The sequence below is a fragment of the Astatotilapia calliptera genome, chromosome 12 (assembly GCF_900246225.1).
Source record: "Astatotilapia calliptera chromosome 12, fAstCal1.2, whole genome shotgun sequence".
Classification (NCBI taxonomy): domain Eukaryota; kingdom Metazoa; phylum Chordata; class Actinopteri; order Cichliformes; family Cichlidae; genus Astatotilapia; species Astatotilapia calliptera.
Window position 1 is genome coordinate 10,900,077 of NC_039313.1, and position 14,759 is coordinate 10,914,835.

Consider the following 14,759-nt stretch of genomic DNA (forward strand, 5'->3'; position numbering starts at 1 on the left):
CAGGAGGATTAAACAGCCCAGAAGGTTTGAACAAACTGCCTTTAATGTTGGGAGCGTCTCTGATAAACAACTGATATGACCAGATAAAGCAGACAAAAACGACCTTGCCTCGAGCGCAGCTCAGAAGCTCTCAGTCATATCAAAAGATCGTTTTTCAGCAGGTGAAACATTTTCCATTTTGTCAACTTTAAATCAGATTTACCCAAAAAATGCACACAGAGGAGGGGTTTCTGGCACAACTTTACCTACACCAAGGTGCATGGAGAAGAAAGTGTGAAGAGGTTAAAGCAAGACTGTCGAATTTATTTTACATCGTGGGCCACATACAGCCCAAAGTTAAAGAAGTTTAACTTTACATTTAATCTCTGTGATATCTTAAAGTGGTATTTCAAAAGTATATCATTTTTTGTTCATGACAAAAAAAATAGTAATGGTAAAAGGACTCAAAGCATTTTATATGAAAGGGTTAAAGCATCAGCCACACTTGCTGTATATAGAACAGCAACCATTGTTTGGCAAGCTGAAACAATAACAAAGTTATTCTATTTACATCCAGTGTTGGTGGAGGTTTGCCTTTCTCAGATAAGCTTTATTAACTTATTTCAATATTTAGTGCTGCTTTGCATGTGCCGTTTGTGGTTTGTTATTAAGGATATAACTTAAAATTCTCCAGTTAAAAAAAGTACATTGATTTCGTAAGATGATGTTATACTTTATTTTTAATGGGCGCGATGGTTGGATGGTCATGAAATGTTGAGAGGGTTGTTGGTAATGCCTCATGATTCATGAACAGAGTAACAAATGATGAAGCATTTTTTAATGAATTCAAAGTTAATTATGAAGAAAGTGAAAGTGTTTTACAAATATTTACGCATTAATCATTATGATGCATTAGCATCTCGAAGACTGATGTCTACTAACTCAGTGTTATCTACCACATAGTCCTCATTTCAGTTTTTTAGAAACTCCTCACTGACACTTCATCACCATGTGTTTAGGTTTCTTTTATTTTATGTCACATCCTGTTTTATTTTGTAATCTTGGGTTTTCATGCATGCCGCTGAGTTTTACTTTCACATGTTGCCGTTTTTCCTGCCAGTTTTTCTGCACCACCTGTTTCCAACCAGTTATTCACTCTCCCAAATATATATACTCTCCCATTTCCCTCTGTCAGTTGCCAGATTGTCTTTGTACTCCAAGTAGGCAAGCTTTCCAGGGATTTCCTTATGATTTGTTTACAAGATGATATTTACTGTGTCTTTCAGAGATTTTTTTCCCCCTCTTGTATTTTGGCTCCATGTTACTCATTATTCTCTGTATGACTTTCGCCTGTTTGTTGGAATTCAGCTTTTTGTTTATTTACAGAGCAGGACTTTATCAAACAGATTACTTTCTTTTTACATCCTTTCTCTGGCAGGGAAACTCAAGCAGATTTGACACCGTATAAAGATGAAAATTAGTCAATGTCACAGTAATGTAATATTTATGTTTTGTGTCACGTGCACAGGCAAAACATTAATGCTTGTGGTGAACAAGCATCCCACTATCATATTTCTGTCTTGTCACGTGATGCAAAAAAAGAAAAAAGAAATCCTACTTGTAAATACTTTTAGCCCTTTTTCATTTGTACCTACTCAGCTTAACTTGAGCTTTTTATAAAAACTTTTTAGGGTTTTAAATTAGGTGGTAGGGTAGTACCTGCTACTAGGTACTTTTTTAGCACCAACTCGACAGGGTTTCCAAGCGATCTGAATGGATCTGAAAATGTGACGTCAGCAGATGATTGGCTAGTCAGTGGCTCGTCATGAGAGGGAAACGGCAGCAAAAACACCAACACCGTGTTTCTCAAGTCTGACAAAAAGCCATACACTGAGCAGCACGTATACCATATATTCAATTACCTCCATTGTTGTGTTGTGTTTGTGTTGCACACAAATGACGTCACGGACTTTCACTATCACGCCATTACTTTTGCTATCACAACCCCACGCACATTGAGGTGGTACTCAAATGTAATGGAAAAGCAAGCAAAACCAGAGTAGAGTAGTACTTGTGGAAAAGAGGCTTTTGCAAATATTCTGGAGTGGAAAGGTCAGAGGGTCAGCAGAAAGGTATAACTCTGGTAGCTATACTGTTACCTCTAAATTAGTTTTGACAAAGCGCATCTTTTCTTGTCAGCTCACGTTATCTCAGTTATTTCTTCTCCATATTTCCTTTGCCTCACTAGCTTTGCGTAACACAGAGACACAACTGCATACTGTGTTCACAGCGGGTGACCCACAAATAACCTCCTGTTCTATAACTAGCGAGCATTATTTAGAGGCCAGCGGAGGAAAACAGCAGATTAATATTTGAGTGACAGAGTGAGTGAACACTTTTACAAGAAGTCTGCTTTATTTTACTCAATCGTCCAAGTTCAAGATCTTATTCTCTAAAATACACTTTCAGCACTTGGTTTGGCTTCCCTTCAGCAAGAAAGAATGGCAGTTATTGGAGAAAACGGCTCAGTCGGACAAACAATCAGTGAAAAAACGTCAGCTACAGCTGAACTCCAGCATCTCGCACCACACAGTGATGGAAGCGTGATGGAAAGCACTCTTGCTGAAGATCGACAGCTGCTCTCTGATCCCTGTGGGGGGTGTTGGGTGGGCTGTCTGATGGTTCAGTCAAGCTGTTTCAATCTATTGCTGGTCCCCCCCCCCCAAGGACACCCATAGTCTTTGCTGAAAAGAGGAAAATGCATCAGACACACAGAGATCATCTCCTGTGAGAGGAGTGCACAGATGTGGAGGCAAAGCTGGGAATTCTTGCAGGAGAGATGAGATATGGGACCACAGACTGCATGAAAGCAAGACGTAGCTTCCAGGTCTGAAAAGGGAAGCCTATGCACATGTGCCTTTGACCTGCAGCCTTTCTAACGGCCAGCAGGGGGCAAATTTTGAGGTTGTGAAAGGATGGAGTAATTTTCTTCCTTAGGTTCTTTTGTTTTTGCAGAAGCATTCATAGAAATCTGTTTTATATAATAAAAAAGTGTGGACTTCTGTACTTTAAGCATATATTCCTCAATCTTTTCTATTTTATTATCTAGTGGCTCCTTCTGGAGTCCTGAATTAAAAGCACCAGAAACATTATGCCCTTATAACAATTTGTTTTTAAGGCTTGTTTTTAAGACTAATATGGAGACACATCAAGCCCTTCGGTTCTTGTGGTCATGGCAGTGGTGGTTGTAGCCTCAGTGAACACTAGAAACATCAGAAACAGCATCACTGTTCCCAGACTCTTAAAAAATAACATTTCAGCGTCATGTGAAAAATTTCTTCAATGATTCACGTCATGTCTCCGCTCATCAAAAATTCAGTGACTCATTATATCCCGTGGACTCCCTTTGAACCACCTTTAAACTCATCTAAATCTTTTGCAGTGGCCAATTATTTATTTTTTAAACAAAATCCACTGAGACCAGCTCAGCATGTTTACAGCTCACAGAGGACACTAATTGCTTAATTGCATCATGCGGTACAACGGCATTAAAGCAACAGCGTGTATTTTTTGTTGTTTAATTAGATTGTCCCTTTAATTTTTTAATTTATGTGTCATTGGGGTTGTAGCAGAATTTCCCAAGGGGGAACATAGTCTTTGGTCAGTTAGTCTGTTTTATTCTGAGTTTAGGTCATTTCAGTTTTCTGGCATTTCTCACTACTATAGTTAAAAGAAGGCTTATGTTTTCCTCTTTAGTCACTTAAATCTGGCCGCATGGCTCTGTGCAGGGACCGCCTCTACTTTTCACAAATGCAAGGCAGCAACATCAGCAGCAAGTCTACAGCAAGACAGAACAAAACAGGCATCAGTGAAAACAGATAAGACACTGATTGACTCAAAAATGGCATGCATACCATGAATATGGGAGTGGAGGTGGGTTACTAAGCAGCTTGCAAGGGATAAATATGCTTATAGTGAACATCAACCAGGTGAGGGTGATACTACCATTTTATTTTATAAACTCAAGGTTTCATCACAGAGAGAACACACTGGGAAACACAGTCAGCTTTTATAAGCGCAGTTAAATGCTAACATTTTTACACAAGGGTTATTTGGCTTTTGAGCATTTTTGCTCGAATGAGATAAAATTAGATCCCTGACATTTTTCAGACATCAACGAGACAATTCCATAGCAGATTAGCCCCAGAGTCCCCCCCCTCCGCCACCTTCTGCTACTGTAAACTAATGTGCATGAATGTACGCCGTGCCTGTCGGCTTAAAGCCCGTCAATGTGAAGGCAGGAAAAGCTGGTGGATGGGGCTTGATGATCAAAGCACTGTAAATCCTGCCTGCTGCTGGTGGAGTGGGAGAGCGGAGATTCCCCAAGAAAGAGCCTCACAGCTGGAATCATACAGCTGGTAATTTTCCTTCACCTTTGAAAGAAGCTGAAGAAAAAGAAAAACACACACACACACACACACACACACACACACACACACACACACACACACACACACACACACACACACACACACCAGCAGCAGCCCGAGAATAATTTGCCCCTCAGAAGGATTTCATGTTTCTATGGAGAAGAATGTCTATTTTTAGGAGTGGTATAAATAGATCTTTCTGTAGCTCCAAAGCTTGGATTCTTGTGTGAATATCCCCCCGAGCCTTTACTGTATATAATTTCTCTTATTCATGTGTCTCTATGGACATTTTTTTATATAACACAGCCATAGATTTATCTGCCTTCCTCCTGAGCAAGTGTGTGTGTGTGAGTGTGAATGACAGTCAGAAACATGAACAGTTAGCGGGGAAGTGCAGACAATGAAGTGTAATTTGTCTCAGTGACATTAGTGCTGAGCTGTATGGTCTCAGTGCCTGAGTGCAATAGGCATCAGGTTGTCACATTCAATGAGATACACTTTCCAAAGCCCTCCTAGGACAAGTAAAATCACCAAAAGCTGAGAGGTAACATCCTTCCTCACAGAGGAACACCACTGGAGCTGATCAAACTAAAAGGCAGTCTTCACTGATGTCCCGGGTACAACATTCGCTTCATCGCCAGGCTTTGGGAAGTGGACACAGAGAAGCAGAAGGACTACAATGACTTTGGGTGGAGGCGAGATGGGGGTGAAACAAGGAGCAACTTTGTAGCCGTGGAAACAGTTGCTAAGGAGCGAACCGAGGCTTTCCTAGACAGAGAAGAAACAGAGATGTGATTGTGATGGGAAACAAGGTGCAGTAAGGCACTTTCCTATATTACTAAATTGTACAGGGTACAAATCTCCAACAGAGTAGCGCCTAAATATTAATTTCACTGTTCTATGGATTTAGCTTTTTTAAAAATAAATCATGACAACCATGAAGCCTAAGTTAATGCTTGATACATGTCTTATTGTACTGAAAAAGACAATAAAAGGAGAAGAACTCAATGAAGCTCGGAGATTTCCTACTCAAATATTAGCTCAACATGATTTGAACAGATGCTGATCCATCATATAAGGTCATTGAGATAGCTGCCTCTTCTCCTGGTGACAAGAGTCAGTGTATAGTCTGGATAAACACCTAGTGTGGAAGGACAAAATCCCCTTTAACACAAAGAAACCTCCAGCAGAACCAGGCTCAGACATCTGATGTGACTGGTTGGGGCAAGAGATAAAAGGAGAGGACGTGCAAGGATAAAGACAAAACAAACTAGACAGAAGGTAATGACATGAAGCAGTGGCCTATAAACATATGGTGAGTGAAAAGAGGGGAGCAGAGAAGAAATATTTAGTGCATAATGGAGATTCCCACAGCCTCACCCCATAGCAGCAATAAATAAGGTATACTTTATGGCTAGCTAGTCCAACCCTATGATTTAATAGTGACTATCAGCAACAACTTGCAGTTGAAGAATACACATTTTTCCTTTTGTACTGGCTTTAAAAACACTTAATTTTTAGAAGAAGGATTAAAGGATTTAACAGTCGGTCTATGGCAATCAGTTTTTTAAATACTTTTTTTTTTCTGAGGACTAACTAATTAATAACTTTATTAGGCTCTAATATTGAAATTTATTCAGTGTTTTCCCAGGATTAAGATGCACTTTTTAGCAGTGTCTGTAAATCACATAAAAGGCATCAGATTAGGCGAGAAATGTGTCATCACAAACCTGAAAACAGGGCTGCGTTTTTAGATAAAGGATAATAATTGTCTTCAGTGCACTCTGATATGTGCAAATGAAGAGGAAATATGCACCAGAGCCTGCATGCTAGTTCAGGCAGGCAGCTTGAGCAACACTGCATCATACACATGCAACATCACACCTCTTCTCACATCACATATCAAACAGTTCAATTCAATTTTAATTCAGAAGCGTTATTTCAAAGGGGTTTGTACTGTGCGGCAGCCTACAATATTAAAGAGAGAGATCCAATGATTAGAGGATCCCCTATGAAAAAGCACTTGATGATGGTGGAGAGGAAGAATTCGCTTTTGAGGAGACCTCCAGGAGAACCAGGCTCAAAAGCTACTCTATTTATTTAATTTATAGCTTACACTACTGCTACTATTATACATAGGTTAGATTTTTTTATGCACTATACTTTCAAAAGTATTTTTTCATCGGACTTCAGATGCATATGAATTTCAGTAACATTCTTACTTCATAGGGTTTAATATGATGTCGGCCCACCCGTTTGCAGCTAAAACAGCTTCAACTCTTCTGGGAAGGCTTTTCACACGGGTTAGGAGTCTGTTTGTTGGAATTTTGACCATTCTTCCTGTAGTGCACTTGTGAAGTCAAACACTTAGAACGGACAAGAAGGTCTGGCTCCACTTTAATTCATCCCAACGGTGTATATCTGTTTGAGGTCAGGGCTCTGTGCACGCCAGTCAAGTTCTTACACCAAACTGAGTCCTCCTGAACCCCAAACAATAATCCCCCCTCCATCAAACTTTACATTTGGCACAGTGCAGTCAGAGAAGTACCGCTGTGCTGGCAACCACCAAAACCCAAACTTGGTGAGCTTTACATACCTGCATCCAACGCTTTGCATTGCACAATATGTACACAAATATTAAAATATTAAAATAAACAATAAAATCAATAGACATTATATACAATGTAAAAGATCAAATGTAAATAATGTAAAAAAAAATAAAATAAAATATGTAGATCAACAAAAGGCTTGTTTGAACAGAAGAGTTTTTAACTGTTTTTTAAAAGAATCCACAGAGTCAAGCAAACGTAATTGTAGTGGTAAACTGTTCCACAGCCTTGGTGCAACAGACTGAAAGGCTCTGTCCCCTTTTGTCTTCAATCAGGGACAATTCAATAGTTCTTCTTTTACACTAAGGTGAGGGGGAAACAGTGTTTCAGTTCTCCTGTATGCCCCGTAAATGTGGCAAACTAACAATAGAAAATCTTTGAATCTTGAAATCACAAGGACAGGTAGTTGGTGTGTGAGAGGAAAGGATAGAGGGGAGATCTGCATAAAGATATCCCAGAAACAAACAGGAACACACCCTTTCAATATGAAGGGCTATTTAGCTGCAAAGCTTCACATCTCTCTCTTGCTCTTTGAACCTCTCCACCATGCCAGTAGGCTCTGTGTGTATATTTATTCATCACTTTATCCACCGAGTGTTAGGATTCCAGCAGAATCCATCTCCCTCTCTCTTCGCTCTCAGGTGGAGTTGGCTACAGGTCTGGTTTTGCTCCTGCCTCCTCCTCTCAGTCAGCACACTGGTCTCCCATCTACTCATTACTCTTGGATTCAAAAGGCCAGCTTAAACCTCCACTCTCTGTCAGTTTGTCGTCACCTTTGTGGTGGTTATGAGACTCACTCCCTCTGAGTAACTTACCTCCCAAGTGATCTGACTTTGCAGTTCTTGTTCACCTGCCAGTGGTGAGCTAAGGCTGGATCAAGATTGGAGCTTTCACACCAAGAAAACTGAGCACTTTCTTATAAGGATTTATCAAAAAACACTAAGCTGTCAAGGAAAATCCAATCCCCTGCTCAGTCTCTGTGCAGCAATGCTTACCAGAGTGAAACTTACCTGAATCCTGATTTAATTCTTGCTTACGTAGTTATGTACTTTAATCATTTGGGTCCATACATTCATACAAATAACCCACTTATTCCAAAACCTGATGACTTGTCTGAAAATGTATAAACACGCCAGTTATTTAAAAATTCACTAAGTAAAAGCTTTTTTGAGTAAAATTTTGAGGTCACATGAACACGTGTTGGGCTCTTCTCGTGATTGCTCATTTCTATTCAGTTCTGTTCCCACTTTGTGTCCAAACAGGAATGTGAATGTGTGTTTTCTTTCTGTGCTTTAGTTTCTATATTTAAAATGAGGAAATAAGCTAAGCTTAGAAACACATAACTGTCATGGTGAACACAGTAAGAGCAAACAACCGCATTAATTATTTGTTCCACCTGAACTTCTTACACCCAGATGTGGCTCCTGAGCCTCTGCGGGCATCTTCCTCCCCATCTGCATCGCCTCTTCTTCTCCCTTGCTGCTATGAAATCTGAGTGACAGAAAACAGGGACAAAGAGGACATCCCATTAATATGCTAATCCATGCGGGGATGACTTCAACACGCCGAGCATAGTCAGAAATACACATATGTCAGCTATGAGGCATACTGTGCAAAATCAGGGCTCAGGGAGGAGGAAGAGGAGGTGGATACGCATTTACTGTGGATGGGGTGCATAAAAAGCTAAATTGGTGGGTTTGTGGGGATCCGCACATCCACACATCCACACATTTATCCCACTGAATAACATCTGAAATACTGAAGAGAGGAGTCTGAAGCAAGGCAGACTGTGGATTGTGTGTGACTGGCATGTCTCTGCCATGTGCGGCCTTGTTTGCTCTTTGCTGGCATCAATAATCCATGCGACCTGCTCTTATGCACAGACGGATGAGCACTGGGGGCTTATATAAGAGTCAGGTCTAAGAGTCGGGACTGACCCTCCGGGACCTGACTGGCTGACAAGAGAAGTGCAAACCACGACAACATAAATCTGTTTACTGGACAGACTTTCATCTGTTCTGCAGCACTCGCACTTTATACAGGCGATATTTTCAGAGAGAATCCACTGTATGGCTTGACACTTTAAATCCACCAGCGGTTTGTTTCGTTGCTGCTGATAAGGCCGATAGTGGTGTGAAATGGGTTTGAAAGATGCTGCCGGCATCTCCTGACCGAGAACAACCTGCTCTCTTCTCTGTCTCAGTAAATGTACCGCGTCACTGTCAGTAGACTCCCCCTGCCTCGCAGAAGAAGACAGAGATAGACAGCCAGGCAGAGTCTTTCATCCCATTCCCCTTATCTTCCTGGCCAAAATCCCCTGCCTCCAGAAAGCAATTTAAAGGCCAGACAGAGGAGAGGGAGCGAGTCAGAGCGATGCAGGAACGCAACCTCATGATAAACCAGCAGGCATCTGGTTCACTTGAATACAACAGTCCACATCCTGAAGAAGCGAAAGCCTACTACAGTAAAAATGCATAAAAATATTCAACAGTGAAATACAATTACATCTGAGCACCATCTATTAACAAATATAGACATGTTACAAACAATATAAACATTTGATTATGGTTTTGAGTGTATTTCTGGTAATAAAGACGTGTTTCTGAACTTACATGATAATATTAAGACCAAGATCTAATATCAACAGGCTGACCGGGAGCAGGTCCAAAGGTTCAGCCACAGACCTGTGTGAGATATGATTCCTCAAACTTTTCTTTGTGAAGAGCGACACTGATTAATCTCTGACAGTGGCCCTGCAGGAGCCTGTGCTCTGTCAAGCCCCCTTTATGGGTTGACATTTAGGGGAGGTGCTTATTTGCTGGTGATCAATACCTGACTCATGTCCATACAGATTAGCACAAAGACCGGAAATGGAGGAATCAGCTAGTTTGGCTGAATCCCAAAAGATAATCTTCTACAGGCAGAGTTGGCAAGTAGAAATACAAATACTACTATTAAAAATACTTTAGTAAAAGTTGAAGTACTGATTCAACTACTTAACTCAAGTAAAAGTAAAACAATACAGGCTCTGAAATGTACTCAAAGTAAAAAGTAGTTCTTTGGAGGATGTTTCTATTTTTATGCAAGGCAAGGCAAGGCAAGTTTATTTGTATAGCACAATTCAACAACAAGGTGATTCAAAGTGCTTTACAGAGACATTAGAAACAAGAACAAATAAAAAGCATGATTTAAAATTGAATAAAACAAGCAAATAAACTAACTAACTAGTTAACAAACAAACAAACAAACAAACAAAACAGTATATAAAATCAAAACAGTAGATAAAATCAGTAGTTAAATGTAAGTTTTGAAATTTAAGCTTAAAGTGTGGATTTGGTGCTTTATTCAAATGCAGCTGAGAACAGGTGAGTCTTCAACCTGGATTTAAATAAACTGAGTGTTTCAGCTGATCTGAGGCTTTCTGGGCGTTTGTTCCAGATATAAGGAGCATAAAAGCTGAATGCAGCTTCTCCGTGTCTGGTTCTGACTCTGGGAACTGATAAAAGACCGGATCCAGATGACCTGAGGGATCTGGATGGTTCATACTGGGTCAGGAGGTCATTGATGTATTTTGGTCCTAAACCATTCAGAGCTTTATAGGCCAGCATCAGAACTTTAAAGTCTATCCTCTGACGGACAGGCAGCCAGTGTAAAGACCTCAGAGCTGGACTGATGTGGTCCACTTTTTTGGTCTTAGTGAGGACTCGAGCAGCAGAGTTCTGAATGAGCTGTAGTTGTCTGACTGATTTTTTAGGTAGACCTGTAAAGATGCTGTTACAGTAATCAAGCCTACTAAAGATGAATGCATGGACTAGTTTTTCCAGGTCCTGTTGAGACATCAGATCTTTTATCCTTGATATATTCTTGAGGTGATAGTAAGCTGACTTTGTTATTGTCTTAATGTGTTTTTCTAAGTTTAGGTCTGCATCCATCACTACACCCAAATTTCTCGCCTGGTTTGTGGTTTTTAGATGTATAGATTGAAGTTCTCTGGTGACCTGTAATCGTTTTTCTTTGGCGCCAAAGACTATTACTTCAGTTTTGTTTTTGTTTAGCTGGAGAAAATTGTGGCACAACCAGTCATTGATTTCCTCAATGCATTTACCAAGAGCCTGTACAGGGCCTCGGTCTCCTGGTGACATTGTGATATATATTTGTGTGTCATCTGCATAGCTGTGATAGTTTATTTTGTTGTTGTTTATAACGCTAACTGAACCTTGTGCTGTATTAACATAATAATAAATAATATCAGTAGATTCTAATTATACTCAGCTTGACTCTGACAATGAAATCACAGCTACTGTGCACCAGTTACACATTGTTCTTTACTTTAAACCCATCACAGTACAGCAAACTAACCTCTTTATCCTGCACTAACATGCAGCCTTTAAATAACACAGTTAGTCTATCTCAGTTTGCTATGCAGCATGTTTCACAATATGAAAAAAAAAAAAAAGATCCCATGTTCAGACACAACATCTGATTTTAAAACATGAGGACTTACATGTGAGCTTTCCTTACCTTTAATTCTAACCTCTCTTCTTCCTCTCCTGTCTTTCTTATCTTTCTCCATTTCTGAGTTTCTATGCTCCATCCTCTGGTGAGTAATAAACGAACAGGACTGCCTTTCATGTGTTTAGGCTCAGATCAGTTTGATGTTTGGAGGCTGGAAGTATTTGTATTTGTACTTTTACTTCCCGCCTCAGTCTACAGGTTGGTGTCACTGTGAAACAAAACTGGATTTTGCACTTGTTTCTTGTGTTGGCCATATACTGTTATATACCATCACTTGTTTCAGTTTCAGGTGACTTCTCTGATACTTGTTTATCATGTTGCTTTGAAAACTCCAAGCTCTGCTGCTAATTTGCATACAGTTTATTCAAATGTTAGTGATGGGGGATGGCATGTAATTAATTAATCAAATTTGATTACTAAAACAGAATAAATGAGATAATTGTTGTCAGACATTCTGTTTATAATAACGCTCTCACTTTGCCTTTTAGTCCTCACTCCCAGGCTGCCACATGTCTCAATTCATATTCATGTATTTATTTTTTTCAGCTGAATTATGATTAAAGTTCTTTAAATCCATTAGAGTGATAAACTCTGTGTGTAAAGTACATGATAGCATCACACAGTGGCTGCAGATTTGCTGGTTGCACATCCATGATGCAAATCTCCACTTTGGCCACTGTGGAGGCCATTTGAGGAAAGTGAATTCACTGGCAAGTTTGAGAAACCAGTTTGAGATTATGTGACGTTGCATATCATCCTTAAGCAGAAGTTGAGACTCGTCAGACCAGGCAACGGTTTTCCAATCTTCTGTCTCAGCTTCCTGTCCTTTGCTAGCAGGACAGTCACCCGGTGTGGTGTTCTGCTGCTGTAGTTAATCTGCTTCAAGGTTTGATGTGTTGTGCACACAGAGATGCTCTTCTGTATAGCTTATTGTAGCAGTTGGTTATTTGAGTTACTGTTGTCTTCCTAGGAAACAGTAACTCATATGACCTTGGAGCGAGTTGTGTGGGAAATTCCCAGTAGCAGTTTCTGAAATAACCAGCACAACTACAACCACAACACGTCCACTTAAATCACATTTTCTTCCCCCTCAGATCCTCAGTTGAAGTTCAGCAGGTCATCCAAACCACGTCTGGATGACTAAATCCATTCAGTTGCTGTGATGTGGTAGGCTGATTAAATACTTGTGTTAACAAGCAGTTGAACAGCTGTACCTAACAAAGTGGCTGTCGAGAGCGTATAAATAATCCCAGTGTTTATATGAAATGTTCCTCTGAGTTGTGCTGCCTCGAGCTGCTTAAATAAGAAGATTTTAAAAAGTATTGGCTCAGATAATAAGCGGTTCACTGTGCTTGTTAAGACAAATAATCAGTGTTGAAGACTGGGTGGTAATTATCACCTTCTGGATTATATCTGTTAAGAACACAATCTACGGTAACTGTAATCTAATTAGATAGACGAAAACAAAAACGATTTCCAACAATATCAAGTCAGCACGACACAAAAGTCACACACTCGCTGTGGAGCTCTGAGTCACAGACAGATTATCTGAGTGGCCTGATTTTGTCAAAGTCGGCTCTGTCCATTAAGCAGAACTCAGACACACAGCTCTGACATTATTATAAAGCACGGCTGATAACGCCGTTTAAAATTGTGGCCAATTCAGGCGTGGAAACCCCAATCAGGCTGAACCCTCCTCACTCTCTTCCAGGACGTGATTAATCTTAACCTGGATGGCAGTGTTTAATTAAATATTGAGGCAGCTTAAATGGCTGCGCTGTCGCTTTGTTTTATCGGTCACTTCCTAAGATGACAGTCCCATCTTTTCCCTCGCTCCTCTGCATCTGGAGACAACACACTTCTGCTCTTATCTGAAGCACTGGCTCTATCAGGTAGACACAATGTACTTTAGGAAGTAAAATAATGCGAGCACAGCTGCACGCACGGCTCTGTGGAACATTTCATTAGAGGGTAAAAAGCTGGTGAGTGCTGGAATGAATTTAGACATTCAGGTACTAGGAGTTATGAAGCACATCTCATCAGATCTATCTGACATGAATGAATGCATTAAAAAAATCCTCTTTTCGTGGCGCTGGGTGAAAGCTCAGCCCTTTCAGCAGAAAAATTCAGATGGAGTCTGGGATTACAAAAGCAGGCAGTCTACTGTGAGGTTATAATCTGCGCTGTCTCTCCCCTGCTGTCCCTTATCTCTGGCTGCCTTTATCCTTTATTCAACTGGGACAGGTAAAAGCAAAGTCAGATTGCTCACTGACAGCCTGAAGATGAGAAAACTCCTCTAAATGGGGAAATGTTCTCAAAGGAAAAAGTCTGGGAAATATTTACTTTGTTGCTGTGTGGTAACAATGAGAAGACTGATACTAGGTAAAAAGCATACCACCAAGTTTGGACACGCACACACAGCCAGACTAGGTCCTGAAAGAGCAAAATCCTTCATCCCTAAAGCTAACCAATTAACCCGTGGTATACTGTTTAATCCTTACATAAACAAACAATTTGCCACTGAGCATTAACTAACCCTCTCAGTCTCCTGGCAACTGCTAGGCGGGAGATATGCTTCAGTTTTCTGTATGGATTAAAGATACATGGTGCACTGTTCATTTTGCATAGAGCACACATGAAGGTTCATGCTGTTTTTAAACTGTCCAAGATGTTAGGCTAAACTAAGGCCAGGACAACCTATCTGCAGACAAGAAAACAAAGCAGGTGGTTATAGGCCAGGAGCAGCCATCTACAGCTAGCCCCAAGCCCCAGCATTGTATGAAGTTATGCTAGCCCTCCTGTTAAGGACATGTTTTTACCCTTTAAATTAAACGAGGTACATATCATGTGGTATTGCAGGTAGATACCTACCTACTTGCGATGGCCTTAATTGTATCCAGTCTGTATGCAAAGCTCAGTGTAGCCTTAAACTTGTTGGCTTAAACTAAAGCCTGAAATTGGCTGTTAAACTGTGGGATGCTCCCCAGCCGAGCCACTAGGGGGCCTTGGAGACTGACTGGAAAATAAAGGGATCATGTCTGAAGGAGACCCATTGCAGAAGCCTGGGTTCAAATCTGCTAATCTTGAAATTATTTTATTGCACCAGAAAAGGTTTAAGAACGATTACCAAGTTAAGACAAGTGTCTAGTCTGTAAGCTAGCCTAAGCTAACTACAGCCTTTTTTTTACCCAGTCTGAATTTCTACAAACCTTAAACCTTCACTTTG

At 40.4% G+C, this 14,759-nt stretch overlaps 1 long non-coding RNA gene across 2 annotated transcripts; it reads right to left on the minus strand.

Annotated features, from left to right (window-relative positions):
- Positions 1-4,477: 4,477 nt before the first annotated feature.
- On the minus strand, positions 4,478-14,574 carry LOC113033968 (uncharacterized). Of its 2 annotated transcripts, none has more exons than XR_003274105.1 (3): positions 14,405-14,574; positions 8,415-8,509; positions 4,478-5,177 (listed from the first exon to the last, which is right to left on the minus strand). It is a non-coding gene; the product is annotated as an uncharacterized LOC113033968 (long non-coding RNA). The 2 variants fall into 2 exon arrangements; XR_003274104.1 differs by having other exon boundaries at positions 8,428-8,509; positions 14,405-14,572.
- Positions 14,575-14,759: the final 185 nt, after the last annotated feature.